This window comes from Acipenser ruthenus, unplaced genomic scaffold, assembly GCF_902713425.1.
Source record: "Acipenser ruthenus unplaced genomic scaffold, fAciRut3.2 maternal haplotype, whole genome shotgun sequence".
NCBI classification, from domain to species: domain Eukaryota; kingdom Metazoa; phylum Chordata; class Actinopteri; order Acipenseriformes; family Acipenseridae; genus Acipenser; species Acipenser ruthenus.
The window spans coordinates 12094-24272 of NW_026708463.1; the positions used below are offsets into that span (position 1 = coordinate 12094).

The 12179-nt window shown below is 43.9% G+C and overlaps 53 non-coding genes and 1 pseudogene across 53 annotated transcripts; all 54 read left to right on the forward strand.

The window, feature by feature from the left end:
• Positions 1–55: 55 nt before the first annotated feature.
• Positions 56–174, forward strand: LOC131733343 (5S ribosomal RNA). The gene has a single exon (XR_009326246.1). It is a non-coding gene; the product is annotated as a 5S ribosomal RNA (ribosomal RNA).
• A 100-nt stretch (positions 175–274) lies between these two features.
• On the forward strand, positions 275–393 carry LOC131733415 (5S ribosomal RNA). Its single transcript, XR_009326279.1, has one exon. It is a non-coding gene; the product is annotated as a 5S ribosomal RNA (ribosomal RNA).
• A 100-nt stretch (positions 394–493) lies between these two features.
• Positions 494–612, forward strand: LOC131733416 (5S ribosomal RNA). The gene has a single exon (XR_009326280.1). It is a non-coding gene; the product is annotated as a 5S ribosomal RNA (ribosomal RNA).
• Positions 613–726: 114 nt separating this feature from the next.
• Positions 727–845, forward strand: LOC131733387 (5S ribosomal RNA; annotated as a pseudogene).
• A 114-nt stretch (positions 846–959) lies between these two features.
• LOC131733417 (5S ribosomal RNA) lies at positions 960–1078 on the forward strand. The gene has a single exon (XR_009326281.1). It is a non-coding gene; the product is annotated as a 5S ribosomal RNA (ribosomal RNA).
• A 114-nt stretch (positions 1079–1192) lies between these two features.
• On the forward strand, positions 1193–1311 carry LOC131733418 (5S ribosomal RNA). Its single transcript, XR_009326282.1, has one exon. It is a non-coding gene; the product is annotated as a 5S ribosomal RNA (ribosomal RNA).
• Positions 1312–1411: 100 nt separating this feature from the next.
• On the forward strand, positions 1412–1530 carry LOC131733419 (5S ribosomal RNA). Its single transcript, XR_009326283.1, has one exon. It is a non-coding gene; the product is annotated as a 5S ribosomal RNA (ribosomal RNA).
• Positions 1531–1644: 114 nt separating this feature from the next.
• LOC131733420 (5S ribosomal RNA) lies at positions 1645–1763 on the forward strand. Its single transcript, XR_009326284.1, has one exon. It is a non-coding gene; the product is annotated as a 5S ribosomal RNA (ribosomal RNA).
• Positions 1764–1863: 100 nt separating this feature from the next.
• Positions 1864–1982, forward strand: LOC131733421 (5S ribosomal RNA). Its single transcript, XR_009326285.1, has one exon. It is a non-coding gene; the product is annotated as a 5S ribosomal RNA (ribosomal RNA).
• Positions 1983–2096: 114 nt separating this feature from the next.
• LOC131733422 (5S ribosomal RNA) lies at positions 2097–2215 on the forward strand. Its single transcript, XR_009326286.1, has one exon. It is a non-coding gene; the product is annotated as a 5S ribosomal RNA (ribosomal RNA).
• Positions 2216–2329: 114 nt separating this feature from the next.
• LOC131733423 (5S ribosomal RNA) lies at positions 2330–2448 on the forward strand. The gene has a single exon (XR_009326287.1). It is a non-coding gene; the product is annotated as a 5S ribosomal RNA (ribosomal RNA).
• Positions 2449–2562: 114 nt separating this feature from the next.
• LOC131733327 (5S ribosomal RNA) lies at positions 2563–2681 on the forward strand. The gene has a single exon (XR_009326230.1). It is a non-coding gene; the product is annotated as a 5S ribosomal RNA (ribosomal RNA).
• A 114-nt stretch (positions 2682–2795) lies between these two features.
• Positions 2796–2914, forward strand: LOC131733424 (5S ribosomal RNA). Its single transcript, XR_009326288.1, has one exon. It is a non-coding gene; the product is annotated as a 5S ribosomal RNA (ribosomal RNA).
• A 114-nt stretch (positions 2915–3028) lies between these two features.
• Positions 3029–3147, forward strand: LOC131733426 (5S ribosomal RNA). The gene has a single exon (XR_009326290.1). It is a non-coding gene; the product is annotated as a 5S ribosomal RNA (ribosomal RNA).
• Positions 3148–3247: 100 nt separating this feature from the next.
• Positions 3248–3366, forward strand: LOC131733414 (5S ribosomal RNA). The gene has a single exon (XR_009326278.1). It is a non-coding gene; the product is annotated as a 5S ribosomal RNA (ribosomal RNA).
• Positions 3367–3480: 114 nt separating this feature from the next.
• LOC131733427 (5S ribosomal RNA) lies at positions 3481–3599 on the forward strand. The gene has a single exon (XR_009326291.1). It is a non-coding gene; the product is annotated as a 5S ribosomal RNA (ribosomal RNA).
• Positions 3600–3699: 100 nt separating this feature from the next.
• On the forward strand, positions 3700–3818 carry LOC131733428 (5S ribosomal RNA). Its single transcript, XR_009326292.1, has one exon. It is a non-coding gene; the product is annotated as a 5S ribosomal RNA (ribosomal RNA).
• Positions 3819–3932: 114 nt separating this feature from the next.
• Positions 3933–4051, forward strand: LOC131733328 (5S ribosomal RNA). Its single transcript, XR_009326231.1, has one exon. It is a non-coding gene; the product is annotated as a 5S ribosomal RNA (ribosomal RNA).
• A 100-nt stretch (positions 4052–4151) lies between these two features.
• Positions 4152–4270, forward strand: LOC131733429 (5S ribosomal RNA). Its single transcript, XR_009326293.1, has one exon. It is a non-coding gene; the product is annotated as a 5S ribosomal RNA (ribosomal RNA).
• Positions 4271–4370: 100 nt separating this feature from the next.
• LOC131733430 (5S ribosomal RNA) lies at positions 4371–4489 on the forward strand. The gene has a single exon (XR_009326294.1). It is a non-coding gene; the product is annotated as a 5S ribosomal RNA (ribosomal RNA).
• Positions 4490–4589: 100 nt separating this feature from the next.
• Positions 4590–4708, forward strand: LOC131733431 (5S ribosomal RNA). The gene has a single exon (XR_009326295.1). It is a non-coding gene; the product is annotated as a 5S ribosomal RNA (ribosomal RNA).
• A 100-nt stretch (positions 4709–4808) lies between these two features.
• LOC131733432 (5S ribosomal RNA) lies at positions 4809–4927 on the forward strand. The gene has a single exon (XR_009326296.1). It is a non-coding gene; the product is annotated as a 5S ribosomal RNA (ribosomal RNA).
• A 100-nt stretch (positions 4928–5027) lies between these two features.
• On the forward strand, positions 5028–5146 carry LOC131733433 (5S ribosomal RNA). Its single transcript, XR_009326297.1, has one exon. It is a non-coding gene; the product is annotated as a 5S ribosomal RNA (ribosomal RNA).
• Positions 5147–5260: 114 nt separating this feature from the next.
• Positions 5261–5379, forward strand: LOC131733434 (5S ribosomal RNA). The gene has a single exon (XR_009326298.1). It is a non-coding gene; the product is annotated as a 5S ribosomal RNA (ribosomal RNA).
• Positions 5380–5479: 100 nt separating this feature from the next.
• Positions 5480–5598, forward strand: LOC131733435 (5S ribosomal RNA). Its single transcript, XR_009326299.1, has one exon. It is a non-coding gene; the product is annotated as a 5S ribosomal RNA (ribosomal RNA).
• A 114-nt stretch (positions 5599–5712) lies between these two features.
• LOC131733437 (5S ribosomal RNA) lies at positions 5713–5831 on the forward strand. The gene has a single exon (XR_009326301.1). It is a non-coding gene; the product is annotated as a 5S ribosomal RNA (ribosomal RNA).
• Positions 5832–5931: 100 nt separating this feature from the next.
• Positions 5932–6050, forward strand: LOC131733201 (5S ribosomal RNA). Its single transcript, XR_009326106.1, has one exon. It is a non-coding gene; the product is annotated as a 5S ribosomal RNA (ribosomal RNA).
• Positions 6051–6150: 100 nt separating this feature from the next.
• Positions 6151–6269, forward strand: LOC131733438 (5S ribosomal RNA). Its single transcript, XR_009326302.1, has one exon. It is a non-coding gene; the product is annotated as a 5S ribosomal RNA (ribosomal RNA).
• A 100-nt stretch (positions 6270–6369) lies between these two features.
• Positions 6370–6488, forward strand: LOC131733439 (5S ribosomal RNA). The gene has a single exon (XR_009326303.1). It is a non-coding gene; the product is annotated as a 5S ribosomal RNA (ribosomal RNA).
• Positions 6489–6588: 100 nt separating this feature from the next.
• Positions 6589–6707, forward strand: LOC131733305 (5S ribosomal RNA). Its single transcript, XR_009326209.1, has one exon. It is a non-coding gene; the product is annotated as a 5S ribosomal RNA (ribosomal RNA).
• A 100-nt stretch (positions 6708–6807) lies between these two features.
• Positions 6808–6926, forward strand: LOC131733440 (5S ribosomal RNA). Its single transcript, XR_009326304.1, has one exon. It is a non-coding gene; the product is annotated as a 5S ribosomal RNA (ribosomal RNA).
• A 114-nt stretch (positions 6927–7040) lies between these two features.
• On the forward strand, positions 7041–7159 carry LOC131733441 (5S ribosomal RNA). The gene has a single exon (XR_009326305.1). It is a non-coding gene; the product is annotated as a 5S ribosomal RNA (ribosomal RNA).
• A 114-nt stretch (positions 7160–7273) lies between these two features.
• LOC131733202 (5S ribosomal RNA) lies at positions 7274–7392 on the forward strand. Its single transcript, XR_009326107.1, has one exon. It is a non-coding gene; the product is annotated as a 5S ribosomal RNA (ribosomal RNA).
• Positions 7393–7492: 100 nt separating this feature from the next.
• On the forward strand, positions 7493–7611 carry LOC131733303 (5S ribosomal RNA). The gene has a single exon (XR_009326207.1). It is a non-coding gene; the product is annotated as a 5S ribosomal RNA (ribosomal RNA).
• A 100-nt stretch (positions 7612–7711) lies between these two features.
• LOC131733203 (5S ribosomal RNA) lies at positions 7712–7830 on the forward strand. The gene has a single exon (XR_009326108.1). It is a non-coding gene; the product is annotated as a 5S ribosomal RNA (ribosomal RNA).
• A 100-nt stretch (positions 7831–7930) lies between these two features.
• LOC131733204 (5S ribosomal RNA) lies at positions 7931–8049 on the forward strand. The gene has a single exon (XR_009326109.1). It is a non-coding gene; the product is annotated as a 5S ribosomal RNA (ribosomal RNA).
• A 114-nt stretch (positions 8050–8163) lies between these two features.
• LOC131733205 (5S ribosomal RNA) lies at positions 8164–8282 on the forward strand. The gene has a single exon (XR_009326110.1). It is a non-coding gene; the product is annotated as a 5S ribosomal RNA (ribosomal RNA).
• A 100-nt stretch (positions 8283–8382) lies between these two features.
• Positions 8383–8501, forward strand: LOC131733206 (5S ribosomal RNA). The gene has a single exon (XR_009326111.1). It is a non-coding gene; the product is annotated as a 5S ribosomal RNA (ribosomal RNA).
• A 114-nt stretch (positions 8502–8615) lies between these two features.
• Positions 8616–8734, forward strand: LOC131733208 (5S ribosomal RNA). Its single transcript, XR_009326113.1, has one exon. It is a non-coding gene; the product is annotated as a 5S ribosomal RNA (ribosomal RNA).
• A 100-nt stretch (positions 8735–8834) lies between these two features.
• On the forward strand, positions 8835–8953 carry LOC131733209 (5S ribosomal RNA). The gene has a single exon (XR_009326114.1). It is a non-coding gene; the product is annotated as a 5S ribosomal RNA (ribosomal RNA).
• Positions 8954–9053: 100 nt separating this feature from the next.
• LOC131733210 (5S ribosomal RNA) lies at positions 9054–9172 on the forward strand. Its single transcript, XR_009326115.1, has one exon. It is a non-coding gene; the product is annotated as a 5S ribosomal RNA (ribosomal RNA).
• Positions 9173–9286: 114 nt separating this feature from the next.
• LOC131733211 (5S ribosomal RNA) lies at positions 9287–9405 on the forward strand. The gene has a single exon (XR_009326116.1). It is a non-coding gene; the product is annotated as a 5S ribosomal RNA (ribosomal RNA).
• A 114-nt stretch (positions 9406–9519) lies between these two features.
• On the forward strand, positions 9520–9638 carry LOC131733212 (5S ribosomal RNA). Its single transcript, XR_009326117.1, has one exon. It is a non-coding gene; the product is annotated as a 5S ribosomal RNA (ribosomal RNA).
• Positions 9639–9738: 100 nt separating this feature from the next.
• LOC131733213 (5S ribosomal RNA) lies at positions 9739–9857 on the forward strand. The gene has a single exon (XR_009326118.1). It is a non-coding gene; the product is annotated as a 5S ribosomal RNA (ribosomal RNA).
• Positions 9858–9971: 114 nt separating this feature from the next.
• LOC131733330 (5S ribosomal RNA) lies at positions 9972–10090 on the forward strand. Its single transcript, XR_009326233.1, has one exon. It is a non-coding gene; the product is annotated as a 5S ribosomal RNA (ribosomal RNA).
• A 114-nt stretch (positions 10091–10204) lies between these two features.
• On the forward strand, positions 10205–10323 carry LOC131733214 (5S ribosomal RNA). The gene has a single exon (XR_009326119.1). It is a non-coding gene; the product is annotated as a 5S ribosomal RNA (ribosomal RNA).
• Positions 10324–10423: 100 nt separating this feature from the next.
• On the forward strand, positions 10424–10542 carry LOC131733215 (5S ribosomal RNA). The gene has a single exon (XR_009326120.1). It is a non-coding gene; the product is annotated as a 5S ribosomal RNA (ribosomal RNA).
• Positions 10543–10642: 100 nt separating this feature from the next.
• Positions 10643–10761, forward strand: LOC131733304 (5S ribosomal RNA). Its single transcript, XR_009326208.1, has one exon. It is a non-coding gene; the product is annotated as a 5S ribosomal RNA (ribosomal RNA).
• A 100-nt stretch (positions 10762–10861) lies between these two features.
• Positions 10862–10980, forward strand: LOC131733216 (5S ribosomal RNA). Its single transcript, XR_009326121.1, has one exon. It is a non-coding gene; the product is annotated as a 5S ribosomal RNA (ribosomal RNA).
• Positions 10981–11094: 114 nt separating this feature from the next.
• LOC131733217 (5S ribosomal RNA) lies at positions 11095–11213 on the forward strand. Its single transcript, XR_009326122.1, has one exon. It is a non-coding gene; the product is annotated as a 5S ribosomal RNA (ribosomal RNA).
• A 114-nt stretch (positions 11214–11327) lies between these two features.
• LOC131733219 (5S ribosomal RNA) lies at positions 11328–11446 on the forward strand. Its single transcript, XR_009326124.1, has one exon. It is a non-coding gene; the product is annotated as a 5S ribosomal RNA (ribosomal RNA).
• A 100-nt stretch (positions 11447–11546) lies between these two features.
• On the forward strand, positions 11547–11665 carry LOC131733220 (5S ribosomal RNA). The gene has a single exon (XR_009326125.1). It is a non-coding gene; the product is annotated as a 5S ribosomal RNA (ribosomal RNA).
• Positions 11666–11779: 114 nt separating this feature from the next.
• Positions 11780–11898, forward strand: LOC131733221 (5S ribosomal RNA). Its single transcript, XR_009326126.1, has one exon. It is a non-coding gene; the product is annotated as a 5S ribosomal RNA (ribosomal RNA).
• A 100-nt stretch (positions 11899–11998) lies between these two features.
• LOC131733222 (5S ribosomal RNA) lies at positions 11999–12117 on the forward strand. Its single transcript, XR_009326127.1, has one exon. It is a non-coding gene; the product is annotated as a 5S ribosomal RNA (ribosomal RNA).
• The last annotated feature ends 62 nt before the right edge of the window (positions 12118–12179 follow it).

Consider the following 12179-nt stretch of genomic DNA (forward strand, 5'->3'; position numbering starts at 1 on the left):
GAGGAATCACCCCCAGCTCACTAAACATAAAAGTCATGAAAGCAGAAATGCAATTGCCTGCTGCCACACCACCTTGAATAAGCCTGATCTCGTCTGATCTCAGAAGCTAAGCAATGTTGGGCTTGGTTAGTACTTGGATGGGAGACCGCCTGGGAATATCAAGTGCTGCAGGCATTACATTTTACAATTGAAATGTGTGGAGGACAAAAGGAAATTTTGGAGGAATCACCCCCAGCTCACTAAACATAAAAGTCATGAAAGCAGAAATGCAATCGCCTGCGGCCACACCACCTTGAATAAGCCTGATCTCGTCTGATCTCAGAAGCTAAGCAATGTTGGGCTTGGTTAGTACTTGGATGGGAGACCACCTGGGAATATCAAGTGCTGCAGGCATTACATTTTACAATTGAAATGTGTGGAGGACAAAAGGAAATTTTGGAGGAATCACCCCCAGCTCACTAAACATAAAAGTCATGAAAGCAGAAATGCAATCGCCTGCGGCCACACCACCTTGAATAAGCCTGATCTCGTCTGATCTCAGAAGCTAAGCAATGTTGGGCTTGGTTAGTACTTGGATGGGAGACCACCTGGGAATATCAAGTGCTGCAGGCATTACATTTTTGTAATTACATTTTACAATTGAAATGTGTGGAGGACAAAAGGAAATTTTGGAGGAATCACCCCCAGCTCACTAAACATAAAAGTCATGAAAGCAGAAATGCAATCACCTGAGTCCACACCACCTTGAATAAGCCTGATCTCGTCTGATCTCAGAAGCTAAGCAATGTTGGGCTTGGTTAGTACTTGGATGGGAGACCACCTGGGAATATCAAGTGCTGCAGGCATTACATTTTTGTAATTACATTTTACAATTGAAATGTGTGGAGGACAAAAGGAAATTTTGGAGGAATCACCCCCAGCTCACTAAACATAAAAGTCATGAAAGCAGAAATGCAATTGCCTGCGGCCACACCACCTTGAATAAGCCTGATCTCGTCTGATCTCAGAAGCTAAGCAATGTTGGGCTTGGTTAGTACTTGGATGGGAGACCACCTGGGAATATCAAGTGCTGCAGGCATTACATTTTTGTAATTACATTTTACAATTGAAATGTGTGGAGGACAAAAGGAAATTTTGGAGGAATCACCCCCAGCTCACTAAACATAAAAGTCATGAAAGCAGAAATGCAATCGCCTGCGGCCACACCACCTTGAATAAGCCTGATCTCGTCTGATCTCAGAAGCTAAGCAATGTTGGGCTTGGTTAGTACTTGGATGGGAGACCACCTGGGAATATCAAGTGCTGCAGGCATTACATTTTACAATTGAAATGTGTGGAGGACAAAAGGAAATTTTGGAGGAATCACCCCCAGCTCACTAAACATAAAAGTCATGAAAGCAGAAAAGCAGTCGCCTGCGGCCACACCACCTTGAATAAGCCTGATCTCGTCTGATCTCAGAAGCTAAGCAATGTTGGGCTTGGTTAGTACTTGGATGGGAGACCACCTGGGAATATCAAGTGCTGCAGGCATTACATTTTTGTAATTACATTTTACAATTGAAATGTGTGGAGGACAAAAGGAAATTTTGGAGGAATCACCCCCAGCTCACTAAACATAAAAGTCATGAAAGCAGAAATGCAATCGCCTGCGGCCACACCACCTTGAATAAGCCTGATCTCGTCTGATCTCAGAAGCTAAGCAATGTTGGGCTTGGTTAGTACTTGGATGGGAGACCACCTGGGAATATCAAGTGCTGCAGGCATTACATTTTATAATTGAAATGTGTGGAGGACAAAAGGAAATTTTGGAGGAATCACCCCCAGCTCACTAAACATAAAAGTCATGAAAGCAGAAAAGCAGTCGCCTGCGGCCACACCACCTTGAATAAGCCTGATCTCGTCTGATCTCAGAAGCTAAGCAATGTTGGGCTTGGTTAGTACTTGGATGGGAGACCACCTGGGAATATCAAGTGCTGCAGGCATTACATTTTTGTAATTACATTTTACAATTGAAATGTGTGGAGGACAAAAGGAAATTTTGGAGGAATCACCCCCAGCTCACTAAACATAAAAGTCATGAAAGCAGAAATGCAATCGCCTGCGGCCACACCACCTTGAATAAGCCTGATCTCGTCTGATCTCAGAAGCTAAGCAATGTTGGGCTTGGTTAGTACTTGGATGGGAGACCACCTGGGAATATCAAGTGCTGCAGGCATTACATTTTTGTAATTACATTTTACAATTGAAATGTGTGGAGGACAAAAGGAAATTTTGGAGGAATCACCCCCAGCTCACTAAACATAAAAGTCATGAAAGCAGAAATGCAATCGCCTGCGGCCACACCACCTTGAATAAGCCTGATCTCGTCTGATCTCAGAAGCTAAGCAATGTTGGGCTTGGTTAGTACTTGGATGGGAGACCACCTGGGAATATCAAGTGCTGCAGGCATTACATTTTTGTAATTACATTTTACAATTGAAATGTGTGGAGGACAAAAGGAAATTTTGGAGGAATCACCCCCAGCTCACTAAACATAAAAGTCATGAAAGCAGAACAGCAATCACCTGCGGCCACACCACCTTGAATAAGCCTGATCTCGTCTGATCTCAGAAGCTAAGCAATGTTGGGCTTGGTTAGTACTTGGATGGGAGACCACCTGGGAATATCAAGTGCTGCAGGCATTACATTTTTGTAATTACATTTTACAATTGAAATGTGTGGAGGACAAAAGGAAATTTTGGAGGAATCACCCCCAGCTCACTAAACATAAAAGTCATGAAAGCAGAAATGCAATCGCCTGCGGCCACACCACCTTGAATAAGCCTGATCTCGTCTGATCTCAGAAGCTAAGCAATGTTGGGCTTGGTTAGTACTTGGATGGGAGACCACCTGGGAATATCAAGTGCTGCAGGCATTACATTTTTGTAATTACATTTTACAATTGAAATGTGTGGAGGACAAAAGGAAATTTTGGAGGAATCACCCCCAGCTCACTAAACATAAAAGTCATGAAAGCAGAAATGCAATCGCCTGCGGCCACACCACCTTGAATAAGCCTGATCTCGTCTGATCTCAGAAGCTAAGCAATGTTGGGCTTGGTTAGTACTTGGATGGGAGACCACCTGGGAATATCAAGTGCTGCAGGCATTACATTTTACAATTGAAATGTGTGGAGGACAAAAGGAAATTTTGGAGGAATCACCCCCAGCTCACTAAACATAAAAGTCATGAAAGCAGAAATGCAATCGCCTGCGGCCACACCACCTTGAATAAGCCTGATCTCATCTGATCTCAGAAGCTAAGCAATGTTGGGCTTGGTTAGTACTTGGATGGGAGACCACCTGGGAATATCAAGTGCTGCAGGCATTACATTTTTGTAATTACATTTTACAATTGAAATGTGTGGAGGACAAAAGGAAATTTTGGAGGAATCACCCCCAGCTCACTAAACATAAAAGTCATGAAAGCAGAAATGCAATCGCCTGCGGCCACACCACCTTGAATAAGCCTGATCTCGTCTGATCTCAGAAGCTAAGCAATGTTGGGCTTGGTTAGTACTTGGATGGGAGACCACCTGGGAATATCAAGTGCTGCAGGCAATACATTTTACAATTGAAATGTGTGGAGGACAAAAGGAAATTTTGGAGGAATCACCCCCAGCTCACTAAACATAAAAGTCATGAAAGCAGAAATGCAATCGCCTGCGGCCACACCACCTTGAATAAGCCTGATCTCGTCTGATCTCAGAAGCTAAGCAATGTTGGGCTTGGTTAGTACTTGGATGGGAGACCACCTGGGAATATCAAGTGCTGCAGGCATTACATTTTTGTAATTACATTTTACAATTGAAATGTGTGGAGGACAAAAGGAAATTTTGGAGGAATCACCCCCAGCTCACTAAACATAAAAGTCATGAAAGCAGAAATGCAATCACCTGCGGCCACACCACCTTGAATAAGCCTGATCTCGTCTGATCTCAGAAGCTAAGCAATGTTGGGCTTGGTTAGTACTTGGATGGGAGACCACCTGGGAATATCAAGTGCTGCAGGCAATACATTTTACAATTGAAATGTGTGGAGGACAAAAGGAAATTTTGGAGGAATCACCCCCAGCTCACTAAACATAAAAGTCATGAAAGCAGAAAAGCAGTCGCCTGCGGCCACACCACCTTGAATAAGCCTGATCTCGTCTGATCTCAGAAGCTAAGCAATGTTGGGCTTGGTTAGTACTTGGATGGGAGACCACCTGGGAATATCAAGTGCTGCAGGCAATACATTTTACAATTGAAATGTGTGGAGGACAAAAGGAAATTTTGGAGGAATCACCCCCAGCTCACTAAACATAAAAGTCATGAAAGCAGAAATGCAATCGCCTGCGGCCACACCACCTTGAATAAGCCTGATCTCGTCTGATCTCAGAAGCTAAGCAATGTTGGGCTTGGTTAGTACTTGGATGGGAGACCACCTGGGAATATCAAGTGCTGCAGGCAATACATTTTACAATTGAAATGTGTGGAGGACAAAAGGAAATTTTGGAGGAATCACCCCCAGCTCACTAAACATAAAAGTCATGAAAGCAGAAATGCAATCGCCTGCGGCCACACCACCTTGAATAAGCCTGATCTCGTCTGATCTCAGAAGCTAAGCAATGTTGGGCTTGGTTAGTACTTGGATGGGAGACCACCTGGGAATATCAAGTGCTGCAGGCATTACATTTTACAATTGAAATGTGTGGAGGACAAAAGGAAATTTTGGAGGAATCACCCCCAGCTCACTAAACATAAAAGTCATGAAAGCAGAAATGCAATCGCCTGCGGCCACACCACCTTGAATAAGCCTGATCTCGTCTGATCTCAGAAGCTAAGCAATGTTGGGCTTGGTTAGTACTTGGATGGGAGACCACCTGGGAATATCAAGTGCTGCAGGCATTACATTTTACAATTGAAATGTGTGGAGGACAAAAGGAAATTTTGGAGGAATCACCCCCAGCTCACTAAACATAAAAGTCATGAAAGCAGAAATGCAATCGCCTGCGGCCACACCACCTTGAATAAGCCTGATCTCGTCTGATCTCAGAAGCTAAGCAATGTTGGGCTTGGTTAGTACTTGGATGGGAGACCACCTGGGAATATCAAGTGCTGCAGGCATTACATTTTTGTAATTACATTTTACAATTGAAATGTGTGGAGGACAAAAGGAAATTTTGGAGGAATCACCCCCAGCTCACTAAACATAAAAGTCATGAAAGCAGAAATGCAATCGCCTGCGGCCACACCACCTTGAATAAGCCTGATCTCGTCTGATCTCAGAAGCTAAGCAATGTTGGGCTTGGTTAGTACTTGGATGGGAGACCACCTGGGAATATCAAGTGCTGCAGGCATTACATTTTACAATTGAAATGTGTGGAGGACAAAAGGAAATTTTGGAGGAATCACCCCCAGCTCACTAAACATAAAAGTCATGAAAGCAGAAATGCAATCGCCTGCGGCCACACCACCTTGAATAAGCCTGATCTCGTCTGATCTCAGAAGCTAAGCAATGTTGGGCTTGGTTAGTACTTGGATGGGAGACCACCTGGGAATATCAAGTGCTGCAGGCATTACATTTTTGTAATTACATTTTACAATTGAAATGTGTGGAGGACAAAAGGAAATTTTGGAGGAATCACCCCCAGCTCACTAAACATAAAAGTCATGAAAGCAGAAATGCAATCGCCTGCGGCCACACCACCTTGAATAAGCCTGATCTCGTCTGATCTCAGAAGCTAAGCAATGTTGGGCTTGGTTAGTACTTGGATGGGAGACCACCTGGGAATATCAAGTGCTGCAGGCAATACATTTTACAATTGAAATGTGTGGAGGACAAAAGGAAATTTTGGAGGAATCACCCCCAGCTCACTAAACATAAAAGTCATGAAAGCAGAAAAGCAGTCGCCTGCGGCCACACCACTTTGAATAAGCCTGATCTCGTCTGATCTCAGAAGCTAAGCAATGTTGGGCTTGGTTAGTACTTGGATGGGAGACCACCTGGGAATATCAAGTGCTGCAGGCAATACATTTTACAATTGAAATGTGTGGAGGACAAAAGGAAATTTTGGAGGAATCACCCCCAGCTCACTAAACATAAAAGTCATGAAAGCAGAAATGCAATCGCCTGCGGCCACACCACCTTGAATAAGCCTGATCTCGTCTGATCTCAGAAGCTAAGCAATGTTGGGCTTGGTTAGTACTTGGATGGGAGACCACCTGGGAATATCAAGTGCTGCAGGCAATACATTTTACAATTGAAATGTGTGGAGGACAAAAGGAAATTTTGGAGGAATCACCCCCAGCTCACTAAACATAAAAGTCATGAAAGCAGAAATGCAATCGCCTGCGGCCACACCACCTTGAATAAGCCTGATCTCGTCTGATCTCAGAAGCTAAGCAATGTTGGGCTTGGTTAGTACTTGGATGGGAGACCACCTGGGAATATCAAGTGCTGCAGGCATTACATTTTACAATTGAAATGTGTGGAGGACAAAAGGAAATTTTGGCGGAATCACCCCCAGCTCACTAAACATAAAAGTCATGAAAGCAGAAATGCAATCGCCTGCGGCCACACCACCTTGAATAAGCCTGATCTCGTCTGATCTCAGAAGCTAAGCAATGTTGGGCTTGGTTAGTACTTGGATGGGAGACCATCTGGGAATATCAAGTGCTGCAGGCATTACATTTTACAATTGAAATGTGTGGAGGACAAAAGGAAATTTTGGAGGAATCACCCCCAGCTCACTAAACATAAAAGTCATGAAAGCAGAAATGCAATCGCCTGCGGCCACACCACCTTGAATAAGCCTGATCTCGTCTGATCTCAGAAGCTAAGCAATGTTGGGCTTGGTTAGTACTTGGATGGGAGACCACCTGGGAATATCAAGTGCTGCAGGCATTACATTTTTGTAATTACATTTTACAATTGAAATGTGTGGAGGACAAAAGGAAATTTTGGAGGAATCACCCCCAGCTCACTAAACATAAAAGTCATGAAAGCAGAAAAGCAGTCGCCTGCGGCCACACCACCTTGAATAAGCCTGATCTCGTCTGATCTCAGAAGCTAAGCAATGTTGGGCTTGGTTAGTACTTGGATGGGAGACCACCTGGGAATATCAAGTGCTGCAGGCATTACATTTTTGTAATTACATTTTACAATTGAAATGTGTGGAGGACAAAAGGAAATTTTGGAGGAATCACCCCCAGCTCACTAAACATAAAAGTCATGAAAGCAGAAAAGCAGTCGCCTGCGGCCACACCACCTTGAATAAGCCTGATCTCGTCTGATCTCAGAAGCTAAGCAATGTTGGGCTTGGTTAGTACTTGGATGGGAGACCACCTGGGAATATCAAGTGCTGCAGGCATTACATTTTACAATTGAAATGTGTGGAGGACAAAAGGAAATTTTGGAGGAATCACCCCCAGCTCACTAAACATAAAAGTCATGAAAGCAGAAAAGCAGTCGCCTGCGGCCACACCACCTTGAATAAGCCTGATCTCGTCTGATCTCAGAAGCTAAGCAATGTTGGGCTTGGTTAGTACTTGGATGGGAGACCACGTGGGAATATCAAGTGCTGCAGGCATTACATTTTACAATTGAAATGTGTGGAGGACAAAAGGAAATTTTGGCGGAATCACCCCCAGCTCACTAAACATAAAAGTCATGAAAGCAGAAATGCAATCGCCTGCGGCCACACCACCTTGAATAAGCCTGATCTCGTCTGATCTCAGAAGCTAAGCAATGTTGGGCTTGGTTAGTACTTGGATGGGAGACCACCTGGGAATATCAAGTGCTGCAGGCATTACATTTTACAATTGAAATGTGTGGAGGACAAAAGGAAATTTTGGAGGAATCACCCCCAGCTCACTAAACATAAAAGTCATGAAAGCAGAAATGCAATCGCCTGCGGCCACACCACCTTGAATAAGCCTGATCTCGTCTGATCTCAGAAGCTAAGCAATGTTGGGCTTGGTTAGTACTTGGATGGGAGACCACCTGGGAATATCAAGTGCTGCAGGCATTACATTTTTGTAATTACATTTTACAATTGAAATGTGTGGAGGACAAAAGGAAATTTTGGAGGAATCACCCCCAGCTCACTAAACATAAAAGTCATGAAAGCAGAAAAGCAGTCGCCTGCGGCCACACCACCTTGAATAAGCCTGATCTCGTCTGATCTCAGAAGCTAAGCAATGTTGGGCTTGGTTAGTACTTGGATGGGAGACCACCTGGGAATATCAAGTGCTGCAGGCATTACATTTTACAATTGAAATGTGTGGAGGACAAAAGGAAATTTTGGAGGAATCACCCCCAGCTCACTAAACATAAAAGTCATGAAAGCAGAAAAGCAGTCGCCTGCGGCCACACCACCTTGAATAAGCCTGATCTCGTCTGATCTCAGAAGCTAAGCAATGTTGGGCTTGGTTAGTACTTGGATGGGAGACCACCTGGGAATATCAAGTGCTGCAGGCATTACATTTTAGTAATTACATTTTACAATTGAAATGTGTGGAGGACAAAAGGAAATTTTGGAGGAATCACCCCCAGCTCACTAAACATAAAAGTCATGAAAGCAGAAATGCAATCGCCTGCGGCCACACCACCTTGAATAAGCCTGATCTCGTCTGATCTCAGAAGCTAAGCAATGTTGGGCTTGGTTAGTACTTGGATGGGAGACCACCTGGGAATATCAAGTGCTGCAGGCATTACATTTTACAATTGAAATGTGTGGAGGACAAAAGGAAATTTTGGAGGAATCACCCCCAGCTCACTAAACATAAAAGTCATGAAAGCAGAAATGCAATCGCCTGCGGCCACACCACCTTGAATAAGCCTGATCTCGTCTGATCTCAGAAGCTAAGCAATGTTGGGCTTGGTTAGTACTTGGATGGGAGACCACCTGGGAATATCAAGTGCTGCAGGCATTACATTTTACAATTGAAATGTGTGGAGGACAAAAGGAAATTTTGGAGGAATCACCCCCAGCTCACTAAACATAAAAGTCATGAAAGCAGAAAAGCAGTCGCCTGCGGCCACACCACCTTGAATAAGCCTGATCTCGTCTGATCTCAGAAGCTAAGCAATGTTGGGCTTGGTTAGTACTTGGATGGGAGACCACCTGGGAATATCAAGTGCTGCAGGCATTACATTTTTGTAATTACATTTTACAATTGAAATGTGTGGAGGACAAAAGGAAATTTTGGAGGAATCACCCCCAGCTCACTAAACATAAAAGTCATGAAAGCAGAAATGCAATCGCCTGCGGCCACACCACCTTGAATAAGCCTGATCTCGTCTGATCTCAGAAGCTAAGCAATGTTGGGCTTGGTTAGTACTTGGATGGGAGACCACCTGGGAATATCAAGTGCTGCAGGCATTACATTTTTGTAATTACATTTTACAATTGAAATGTGTGGAGGACAAAAGGAAATTTTGGAGGAATCACCCCCAGCTCACTAAACATAAAAGTCATGAAAGCAGAAATGCAATCGCCTGCGGCCACACCACCTTGAATAAGCCTGATCTCGTCTGATCTCAGAAGCTAAGCAATGTTGGGCTTGGTTAGTACTTGGATGGGAGACCACCTGGGAATATCAAGTGCTGCAGGCATTACATTTTACAATTGAAATGTGTGGAGGACAAAAGGAAATTTTGGAGGAATCACCCCCAGCTCACTAAACATAAAAGTCATGAAAGCAGAAAAGCAGTCGCCTGCGGCCACACCACCTTGAATAAGCCTGATCTCGTCTGATCTCAGAAGCTAAGCAATGTTGGGCTTGGTTAGTACTTGGATGGGAGACCACCTGGGAATATCAAGTGCTGCAGGCATTACATTTTTGTAATTACATTTTACAATTGAAATGTGTGGAGGACAAAAGGAAATTTTGGAGGAATCACCCCCAGCTCACTAAACATAAAAGTCATGAAAGCAGAAATGCAATCGCCTGCGGCCACACCACCTTGAATAAGCCTGATCTCGTCTGATCTCAGAAGCTAAGCAATGTTGGGTTTGGTTAGTACTTGGATGGGAGACCACCTGGGAATATCAAGTGCTGCAGGCATTACATTTTTGTAATTACATTTTACAATTGAAATGTGTGGAGGACAAAAGGAAATTTTGGAGGAATCACCCCCAGCTCACTAAACATAAAAGTCATGAAAGCAGAAATGCAATCGCCTGCGGCCACACCACCTTGAATAAGCCTGATCTCGTCTGATCTCAGAAGCTAAGCAATGTTGGGCTTGGTTAGTACTTGGATGGGAGACCACCTGGGAATATCAAGTGCTGCAGGCATTACATTTTACAATTGAAATGTGTGGAGGACAAAAGGAAATTTTGGAGGAATCACCCCCAGCTCACTAAACATAAAAGTCATGAAAGCAGAAATGCAATAGCCTGCGGCCACACCACCTTGAATAAGCCTGATCTCGTCTGATCTCAGAAGCTAAGCAATGTTGGGCTTGGTTAGTACTTGGATGGGAGACCACCTGGGAATATCAAGTGCTGCAGGCATTACATTTTACAATTGAAATGTGTGGAGGACAAAAGGAAATTTTGGAGGAATCACCCCCAGCTCACTAAACATAAAAGTCATGAAAGCAGAAATGCAATCGCCTGCGGCCACACCAAATTGAATAAGCCTGATCTCGTCTGATCTCAGAAGCTAAGCAATGTTGGGCTTGGTTAGTACTTGGATGGGAGACCACCTGGGAATATCAAGTGCTGCAGGCATTACATTTTACAATTGAAATGTGTGGAGGACAAAAGGAAATTTTGGAGGAATCACCCCCAGCTCACTAAACATAAAAGTCATGAAAGCAGAAATGCAATCGCCTGCGGCCACACCACCTTGAATAAGCCTGATCTCGTCTGATCTCAGAAGCTAAGCAATGTTGGGCTTGGTTAGTACTTGGATGGGAGACCACCTGGGAATATCAAGTGCTGCAGGCATTACATTTTTGTAATTACATTTTACAATTGAAATGTGTGGAGGACAAAAGGAAATTTTGGAGGAATCACCCCCAGCTCACTAAACATAAAAGTCATGAAAGCAGAAAAGCAGTCGCCTGCGGCCACACCACCTTGAATAAGCCTGATCTCGTCTGATCTCAGAAGCTAAGCAATGTTGGGCTTGGTTAGTACTTGGATGGGAGACCACCTGGGAATATCAAGTGCTGCAGGCATTACATTTTTGTAATTACATTTTACAATTGAAATGTGTGGAGGACAAAAGGAAATTTTGGAGGAATCACCCCCAGCTCACTAAACATAAAAGTCATGAAAGCAGAAATGCAATCGCCTGCGGCCACACCACCTTGAATAAGCCTGATCTCGTCTGATCTCAGAAGCTAAGCAATGTTGGGCTTGGTTAGTACTTGGATGGGAGACCACCTGGGAATATCAAGTGCTGCAGGCATTACATTTTACAATTGAAATGTGTGGAGGACAAAAGGAAATTTTGGAGGAATCACCCCCAGCTCACTAAACATAAAAGTCATGAAAGCAGAACAGCAATCGCCTGCGGCCACACCACCTTGAATAAGCCTGATCTCGTCTGATCTCAGAAGCTAAGCAATGTTGGGCTTGGTTAGTACTTGGATGGGAGACCACCTGGGAATATCAAGTGCTGCAGGCATTACATTTTTGTAATTACATTTTACAATTGAAATGTGTGGAGGACAAAAGGAAATTTTGGAGGAATCACCCCCAGCTCACTAAACATAAAAGTCATGAAAGCAGAAATGCAATCGCCTGCGGCCACACCACCTTGAATAAGCCTGATCTCGTCTGATCTCAGAAGCTAAGCAATGTTGGGCTTGGTTAGTACTTGGATGGGAGACCACCTGGGAATATCAAGTGCTGCAGGCATTACATTTTACAATTGAAATGTGTGGAGGACAAAAGGAAATTTTGGAGGAATCACCCCCAGCTCACTAAACATAAAAGTCATGAAAGCAGAAATGCAATCGCCTGCGGCCACACCACCTTGAATAAGCCTGATCTCGTCTGATCTCAGAAGCTAAGCAATGTTGGGCTTGGTTAGTACTTGGATGGGAGACCACCTGGGAATATCAAGTGCTGCAGGCATTACATTTTACAATTGAAATGTGTGGAGGACAAAAGGAAATTTTTGAGGAATCACCCCCAGC